At 40.4% G+C, this 9,514-nt stretch overlaps 3 non-coding genes across 3 annotated transcripts; all 3 read left to right on the top strand.

Moving 5' to 3' along the window:
* The first annotated feature begins 4,737 nt into the window (after positions 1-4,737).
* On the top strand, positions 4,738-4,809 carry TRNAW-CCA (transfer RNA tryptophan (anticodon CCA)). Its single transcript has one exon. It is a non-coding gene; the product is annotated as a tRNA-Trp (tRNA).
* Positions 4,810-5,241: 432 nt separating this feature from the next.
* TRNAW-CCA (transfer RNA tryptophan (anticodon CCA)) lies at positions 5,242-5,313 on the top strand. The gene has a single exon. It is a non-coding gene; the product is annotated as a tRNA-Trp (tRNA).
* Positions 5,314-8,996: 3,683 nt separating this feature from the next.
* On the top strand, positions 8,997-9,068 carry TRNAW-CCA (transfer RNA tryptophan (anticodon CCA)). Its single transcript has one exon. It is a non-coding gene; the product is annotated as a tRNA-Trp (tRNA).
* The last annotated feature ends 446 nt before the right edge of the window (positions 9,069-9,514 follow it).

The raw sequence follows: 9,514 nt of genomic DNA, 5'->3' as shown, positions 1-9,514 counted from the left end.
CAGCTGCAGCAGTGAGAAAATGGTGGCGACGGGGAAAATGGCTTGGTCTTATAGGGCAAGGACATGTGACATACACTGCCAATGACACATGCCCTTGCTTGTGTGAAAAAAAGCACTTCGCTCCGTGTGTGCGCTGCTGATAGGCTGACAGATTGCACCTTCCCATTGTAAATGCGGGAAAGAGAAAAAAAAATGGAGATCTTCATTGTTCCTGCAGAGATCCATCCCCTGCCCCTCCCCCCACCCCGCTGTACACTCAAACTGCGTATTAACATTAATTTTCATCATTACTGAGAAAAAATCCAGTTATGATTTTGGTGCACGAACAGTTATCGAACATAACCTAGAACAGCCGAATTTTTCTCAAATTGTTCGTGTTCGCCGAACGGCTCGAACACCGCCCAAAACAGCTCGAATTTGAGATTGGCGAACAGTTCGAGTAGAACAACGCTCATCTCTATTCATTACTAGATTCTAAATTTTAAACTAGAAATCCCTGCATTCCCAATATCAAGATGTTCATTCGTCCTTGTTTATGTCTTTTTCAATCTCTGATTAAAAGTAGCAAATTTCGAGCATGTGTGCCATGATTTCTACATGCACTTTTCATGTGAATTATGGGCAGAAAGCTGTTTTTTTATGTGATCTCGTGGCACAACGGTAGCGTGTCTGACTCCATATTAGAAGTTTGCGTGTTCAAATCACATCGGGGTCTAAAAACTTTCTCATAACTTAACCCATGTCTGGATTAAATTGAGACTGTGTTGTCATCTGTCAGCATAGTGTCTTTTAGTTGAATGTTATAGATTAATATCTTAGAAACAATTCTTTAATGAGAAAAATCATCGGGAAATGAAATCAAAACATCGAATATTTAAGGAACGTAGGTATCTCCTTTCACTTTGATCATAGCATTGTCATCTTTGAATCCATAAGAAAAAAGGGTTCATTGCTAGATTCTAATTTTTAAACTGGAAATCCCTGCATTCCCAATATCACGATGTTCATTCATCCTTGTTAATATCTTTTTCAGTCTGTGAGTAAAAGTATCAAATTTTGAGGTGTGCCATGATTTCTTCATGCACTTTTCATGTGAGTTATGGGCGGAAAGTTACTTGTCATATGACCTTGTGGTGCATCGGTAGCGCGTTTGACTTTTCATCAAAAGGTTGTGTGTTCAAATATTGTTGGGGTCAAAATACTTTTTCATAACTTAACCCATGTCTGGATTAGAGATGAGCGTTGTTCGACTAGAACTGTTCGCCAATCTCAAATTCGAGCTGTTTAGGGTGGTGTTCGAGTCGTTCTGCAGTGTCTATGAAGGATGGCATGCTGGATGGCAGCGCTCAGCTGCGATGCAGCCTGTCATCTCAATGCCATCCCAGCATGGGAGAATTCTCCTGCTGAAGCGCTGAGCAGAGGAGAATTTTCCCACGCTGTCAGTGACGTGCATGAGGTGAGCTGAGTTCATTGGACATGACCTCGGCTCATCTGGATGCCGTCACAGGGAGACACTGCAGAGCGCAAGCATGCCTGCGCTTTTCAGTGTCAGCGGCAAGGCAAGCTGGATGACAGCTTTCTGCTGTGATCCAGCCTGCCATGGAAATGTAAGGATAATGTTGGTTTATTATTTTATTTTTATTGCAGGAGATCGTTGGCTTCAGTTGGAATGGGCGTGACGGTAAGTATGGTTTAATTTAGAACAATAAAGAATTGTGTGTTTATTTCAATTAAAGGACTTTATTCTGGGTGTTTGTGTTTTTTTTTTTAACTTTGACTATGGGGTTAGTAATGGGGTTGTCTTATAGACGCCTCTCCATTACTAACCTGGGCTTGATGTCAGCTGGCATTATAAGCTGACATCAACCCCAGCCCTATTACCCCACTGCCACCGCTACAGGGCAGTGGGAAGAGCAAGGCTAAGTGCCAGAATTGGCGCATCCTATGGATGCGCCATTTCTGGGGCGGCTGACGGCTGGTGTTTCTAGGCTGGGAGGGGGCCAATATTGATGGCACGCTTCCTGGGCTATTAATATCAGCCCCCAGCTGTCTGCCTAGCCTTTGCTAGCTATTAAAATAGGGGGGACCCCACGTCATTTTTTTGGGGGGGCTGATATTAATAGCCCAGGAAGGGTGCCATGAATATTGGCCCGCTCCCAGGCTAGAAACACCAGCCATCAGCTGCCCCAGAAATGGCGCATCCACAGGATGCCAGCTGACATCAAGCCCAGGTTAGTAATGGAGAGGCATCTATAAGACACCCCCATTACTAACCCCATAGTCAAAGTTAAAAAAAAAACACAAACACCCAGAATAAAGTCCTTTAATTAAAAGAAACACACAATTCTTTATTGTTCTAAATTAAACCATACTTACCATGACGCCCATTCCAGCTGAAGCCAACGATCTCCTGCAATAAAAGAAAAATAATAAAGCAACATCATCCTTACCTTTCCTTGGTTCCCAGGACAGCTTCAGCTCTGCTACATCGAGATGACAGGCTGGACCTCAGCAGAAAGATGCCATCCAGCCTGTCATCCCGCAGACACTGAGAAGTGCAGGCATGCTTGCGCTCCTCAGTGTCTGGCTGTGACGGCATCCAGATGAACCGACAATGAACTCAGCTCACCTCATGCACGTCACTGACAGCGTGGGAGAATTCTCCTGCGCATGCGGTGAGCGTGAGAGACTTGGCTCATCTGGATGCTGTCACAGCCTGACACTGAGGAGCGCAAGCATGCCTGCGCTTCTCAGTGTCTGCGGGATGACAGGCTGGATGGCAGCTTTCTGCTGTGGTCCAGCCTGTCATCTCGATATAGCAGAGCTGAAGCTGTCCTGGGAACCATGGAAAGGTAAGGATGAGGTTGGTTTATTATTTTTCTTTTATTGCAGGAGATCTTTGGCTTCAGCTGGAATGGGTGTGATGGTAGGTATGGTTTAATTTAGAACAAAAAAGAATTGTGTGTTTATTTCAATTAAAGGACTTTATTCTGGGTGTTGTGTTTTTTTTTAAATACTTTACTAGAAATTCATGGCGGTCATGTCTAATATTGGCTTGACCCCATGAATTTTGGGCTTAGGGCCAGCTGATAATGCCAAACTGGCCCTAACCCCTTTATTACTCAGTGAGCCACCGCACCAGGGCCCTGGATGAGCTGGGTACAGCGCCAGAAGATGGCGCTTCTATGAACGCGCCATTTTCCGGGGTGGCTGCGAACTGCAATTTGCAGCGGGTGGGGCCTAGAAAGCTTGGGCTCCCTGCGCTGCAGATTCCAGCCCCCAGCTGCCTAGATGTACCTGGCTGGACACAAAAATAGGGCTAAGCCCCACGTATTTTATTTTTTAAATTATTTCATGAAATTCATGAAATAATTAAGAAAAAAAGGGGGCAGTTTAAATAGCAGGATCAGGCTGATGGGAACTACTGCTCCCATCAAGATGATCCTGCTGGCACAAGCGGACGGGGGACAGACATAGATCGATGGGAGTAGTAGTGTCACATCGGCCTATGTCTGCCTGCACGCACACACCCGCAGACATCACACAGACACCGCGCACACCCGCAGACACCCGCAGACATCGCACAGACACTGCGCACACCCACACACACCTGCAGACATTGCACAGACACTGCAGACATTGCACACACCCGCAGACATCGCACAGACACCCCGCACACACTCGCAGACATCGCACAGACACCGCGCACACACTAGTCATAACGGGTCTGATGGTCTGGGATGTGAGGCTGACCTGTGTGGCCGTGGGAAAGTTCATGTGAGTTTATGCAATGCAGTCAAGCATGAACTCCCATGAGCCCTCTGAGGGCACAGCGGCTACTTCAAATGAACAGCTGATAGGCATCACCTGATACTTCAGCTGTTCATTTGAAATAACCGGGGGTAAAGTGCAGCACAGAACGGGAAAACCAGCGGTGAAGTCTTTTCACTGCCGGCTTCCCCGCCCGGTTCCTTCACTCCCCACTCCTTGGTGCTGCGCTCCACGCCCGGTCCTAACTTACGATCAGGATTGGGGGAGCGGAGGATCAGGGTGGGAGGCTGCGGGGAAGTAGCATGGGACTGTGTGATTGTTTAAAAGCCGGCAGCATTTTACCGCCCGCCGACTTTAAAACAATCAGGAGAATTCTCTCATGCTGGGATGGCATTCTGATGACAGGCTGGATTGCAGCTGAGCGCTGCCATCCAGCTTGTCATCCTTCAGAGACACTGCAGAGCGCAGGCATTATGGGAACTTCCGATTCCAGTATACGATATTCTAAAAGTATCGGAATTAAGTATCGGAATTCCGATACCGCGAATATCGGCCGATACCTTATATTTCAGTATCGGAATGCTCAACACTAGGTGCTATCTGTCAGCACAGTGTCTATAAAAGTGTCTTTTAGTTAAATGTTATAGATTAATATGTTATAAACAATTCTTTGATGAGAAAAATCATCGGAAAACGAAATCAAAACATTGAATATTTAAGGCACCTTGGGATCTCCTTTCACTTTGATCATAGCATTGTCATCTTTTAATCCATAAGAAAAAAGGGGTCATTACTAGATTCTAAATTTTAAACTGGAAATCCCTGCGTTCCCAATACCAAGATGTTCATTCGTCCTTGTTTATGTCTTTTTCAGTCTGTGAGTAAAAGTAGCAAATTTCGAGAAGGTGTGCACGATTTCTTCATGCACTTTTCACGTGAATTATGGGCGGAAGTTACTTTTCATGTGACCTCGTGGCGCAACGGTAGCGCGTCTGACTCCAGATCAGAAGGTTGCGTGTTCAAATCACACCGGGGTCAAATTTAATTTTTCATAACTTAACCCATGTCTGGATTAAAACTGAAATTGGAGAATGTGTTGCTATCTTTCAGCGCAGTGTCTTAAAAAGAGTCTTTTAGTTAAATGTTATAGATTAATATATTATCAACAATACTTTGATGAGAAAAATCATCGGGAAACGAAATTAAAACGTTGAATATTTAAGGCACGTCGGGATCTTCTTTCACTTTGATCATAGCATTGTCATCTTTGAATCCATAAGAAAAAAGGGTTCATTACTAGATTCTAAATTTTAAACTGGAAATCCCTGCATTCCCAATATCAAGATGTTCATTCATCCGTGTTTATGTCTTTTTCAATCTGTGAGCAAAACAAGCAAATTTCGAGAAGGTGTGCACGATTTCTTCATGCACTTTTCATGTGAATTATGGGCGGAAGGTTTCTTTACATATGACCTTGTGGCGCAACGGTAGCGCATCTGACTCCAGATCAGAAGGTTGCGTGTTCAAATCACGCCAGGGTCAAAACAATATTTCAAAACTTAACCCATGTCTGAATTAAAACTTAAATTGGAAACTGTGTTGTTATCTGTCAGCGCAGTGTTAAAAAAAGAGTCTTTTAAATAAATGTTATAGATTAATATCTTATAAACTATACTTTGATGAGAAAAATCATCGGGAAACAAAATTAAAACATTGAATATTTAATGCACTTTGGGATCTCTTTTCACTTTGATCATAGCATTGTCATATTTGAATCCATAAAAAAAAGCGTTCATTACTAGATTCTAAATTTTAAACTGGAAATCCCTGCATTCCCAATATCAGGATGTTAATTCGTCCTTGTTTATGTCTTTTTCAGTCTGTGAGCAAAACTATGAAATTTCGAGAAGGTGTGCACGATTTCTTCATGCACTTTTCATGTGAATTATGGGCGGAAATACACTTTTCATGAAACCTCGTGGCGCAACGGTAGCGCATCTGACTCAAGATCAGAAGGTTGCGAGTTCAAATCATGCCACGGTTAAATTAATTTTTCATTACTTAACCCATGTCTGGATTAAAACTGAAATTGGAAACTGTGTTGCTATCTGTCAGCGCAGTGTCTAAAAAAGAGTCTTTTAGTTAAATGTTATAGATTAATATATTATCAACAATACTTTGATGAGAAAAATCATTGGGAAATGAAATTAAAACGTTGAATATTTAAGGCACGTCGGGTTCTCTTTTCACTTTTATCATAGCATTGTCATCTTTGAATCCATAAGAAAAAAGGGTTCATTACTAGATTCTAAATTTAAAAATGGAAATCCCTGCATTCCCAATATCAAGATGTTCATTCGTCCTTGTTTATGTCTTTTTCAGTCTGTGAGTAAAAGTAGCAAATTTCAAGGTGTGCCACGATTTCTTCATACACTTTTCATGTGAATTATGGGCGGAAAGTTTCTTTTCATGTGACCTCGTGTCGTACCGGTAGCGCATCTGACTCCAGATGAGAAGGTTGTGTGTTCAAAGCACGCCGTGGTCAAATTAATTTTTCATAACTTAACCCATGTCTGAATTAAAAATTAAATTGGAAACTGTGTTGTTATCTGTCAGCGCAGTGTTAAAAAAACAGTCTTTTAAATTAATGTTATAGATTAATATCTCATAAACTATACTTTGATGAGAAAAATCATCGGGAAACGAAATTAAAACGTTGAATATTTAAGTCATGTTGGGATCTCCTTTCACTTTGATCATAGCATTGTCATCTTTGAATCCATAAAAAAAAAGCGTTCATTACGAGATTCTAAATTTTAAACTGGAAATCTCTGCATTCCCAATATCAAGATGTTCAATCGTCCTTGTTTATGTCTTTTTCAGTCTGTGAGCAAAAGTAGCAAATTTCGAAAACGTGTGCACGAATTCTTCATGCACTTTTGATGTGAGTTATGGGCGGAAAGTTTATTTTCATATGATCTCGTGGAGCAACGGTAGCGTGTCTGACTTCATATCAGAAGGTTGCGTGTTCAAATCACTTCAAGGTCAAAACAATTTTTCAAAACTTAACCCATACCTGAATTAAAACTTAAATTGGAAACTGTGTTGCTATCTGTCAGCGCAGTGTCTAAAAAAGAGTCTTTTAGATAAATGTTATAGATTAATATCTTATAAACCAAACTTTGATGAGAAAAATCATCGGGAAACGAAATTAAAACGTTGAATATTTAAGTCACGTTGGGATCTCCTTTCACTTTGATCATAGCATTGTGATCTTTGAATCCATAAGAAAAAAGGGTTCATTACTAGATTCTAAATTTTAAAATGGAAATCCCTGCATTCCCATTATCAAGATGTTCATTCGTCCTTGTTTATGTCTTTTTCAGTCTGTGAGCAAAACAAGCAAATTTCGAGGTGAGCACGATTTCTTCATGCACTTTTCATGTGAATTATGGGCGGAAAGCTTCTTTTTATATGTCCCCGTGGCGCAACTGTAGCGCGTCTGACTCCAGATTAGAAGGTTGCGTGTTGAAATCACGTTGAGGTCAAAACTTAACCCATGTCTGGATTAAAAATTAAAATGGAAACTGTGTTGTTATCTGTCAGCGCAGTGTTAAAAAAAGAGTCTTTTAAATAAATGTTATAGATTATTATCTTATAAACTATACTTTGATGAGAAAAATCATCGGGAAATGAAATTAAAACATTGAATATTTAAGTCACGTTGGAATCTCCTTTCACTTTGATCATAGCATTGTCATCTTTGAATCCATAAAAAAAAAGCGTTCATCACTAAATTCTAAATTTTAAACTGGAAATCCCTGCATTCCCAATATCAAGATGTTCATTCGTCCTTGTTTATGTCTTTTTCAGTCTATGAGCAAAAGTAGCAAATTTCAAGGTGTGCCACGATTTCTTCATGCACTTTTCATGTGAATTATGGGCGGAAAGCTTCTTTGCATGTGACCTTGTGGTGCAACAGTAGCACGTCTGACTCCAGATTGGAAGGTTGCGTGTTCAAATCATGCTGCGGTTAAATTACTTTTCCATAATTAAACACATGTCTGGATTGAAACTGAAATTGGAAACTGTGTTGCTATCTGTCAGCGCAGTGTCTAAAAAAGAGTCTTTTAGATAAATGTTATAGATTAATATCTTATAAACCATACTTTGTTGAGAAAAATCATCGGGAAACGAAATTAAAACGTTGAATATTTAAGTCACGTTGGGATCTCCTTTCACTTTGATCATAGCATTGTGATCTTTGAATCCATAAGAAAAAAGTGTTCATTACTAGATTCTAAATTTTAAACTGGAAATCCCTGCATTCCCAATATCAAGATGTTCATTCGTCCTTGTTTATGTCTTTTTCAGTCTGTGAGCAAAAGTACGAAATTTCGAGAAGGTGTGCACGATTTCTTCATGCACTTTTCATGTGAATTATGGGCGGAAATACACTTTTCATGAAACTTCATGGCGCAACTGTAGCGTGTCTGACTCCAGATCAGAAGGTTGCGAGTTCAAATCATGCCGGGGTTAAATTAATTTTTCATTACTTAACCCATGTCTGGATTAAAACTGAAATTGGAAACTGTGTTGATATCTGTCAGCGCAGTGTCTAAAAAAGAGTCTGTGAGCAAAATTAGCAAATTTCAAGAAGGTGTGCCACGATTTCTTCATGCACTTTTCATGTGAATTATGGGCGTAAAGTTACTTTTAATGTGACCTTGTGGTGCAACAGTAGCGCGTCTGACTCCAGATCAGAAGGTTGCGTGTTCAAATCATGCTGCGGTTAAATTACTTTTACATAATTTAACACATGTCTGGATTAAAACTGAAATTGGAAACTGTGTTGCTATCTGTCAGCGCAGTGTCTAAAAAAGTGTCTTTTAGTTAAATGTTATAGATTAATATATTATCAACGATTCTTTGATGAGAAAAATCATTGGGAAACGAAATCAAAACATTGAATATTTAAGGCACGTCGGGATCTCCTTTCACTTTGATCATAGCATTGTCATCTTTGAATCCATAAGAAAAAAGGGTTCAATACTAGATTCTAAATTTTAAACTGGAAATCCCTGCATTCCCAATATCAAGATATTCATTCGTCCTTGTTTATGTCTTTTTCAGTCTGAGAGCAAAAGTAGGAAATTTCAAGGTGTGCACGATTTCTTCATGCACTTTTCATGTGAAGTATCGGAGGAAAGCTTTTTTTGTCATATGACCTCGTGGCGCAACGGTAGCGCGTCTGACTCCAGATCAGAAGGTTGTGTGTTCAAATCACGTCGGGGTCAAAACACTTATTCATATCTCAAGCTATGTCTTAATTAAAGTTTAAACTGTGTTGCTATCTTTCAGCACAGTGTCTAATAAAGTCTCTTTTAGTTAAATGTTATAGATTAATATCTTGCAAACAATTCTTTGATGAGAAAAACCATCGGAAAACGAAATCAAAACATTGAATATTTAAGTCACGTTGGGACCTCCTTTCACTTTGATCATAGCATTGTCATCTTTTAATCCATAAGAAAAAAGGGGTCATTACTAGTGTTGAGCATTCCGATACTGAAATATCGGGTATCGGCCGATATTCGCGGTATCGGAATTCCGATACTTAATTCCGATACTATTGCAATATCGTATACCGGAATCGGAAGTTCCCATAATGCAATGAGACATTTTCATTTTATTCAGCCAATGAGGATCCTAAGAAGTGTGGGCACATCCTGTTAGGCATGTA

This window comes from Phyllobates terribilis, unplaced genomic scaffold (genome assembly GCF_046119375.1).
Source record: "Phyllobates terribilis strain yellow unplaced genomic scaffold, ASM4611937v1 Scaffold_11__3_contigs__length_659146591, whole genome shotgun sequence".
Taxonomy (NCBI): domain Eukaryota; kingdom Metazoa; phylum Chordata; class Amphibia; order Anura; family Dendrobatidae; genus Phyllobates; species Phyllobates terribilis.
Note: the sequence above shows the minus strand (reverse complement) of the source record. Positions and strands in the feature narration are given on the sequence as shown.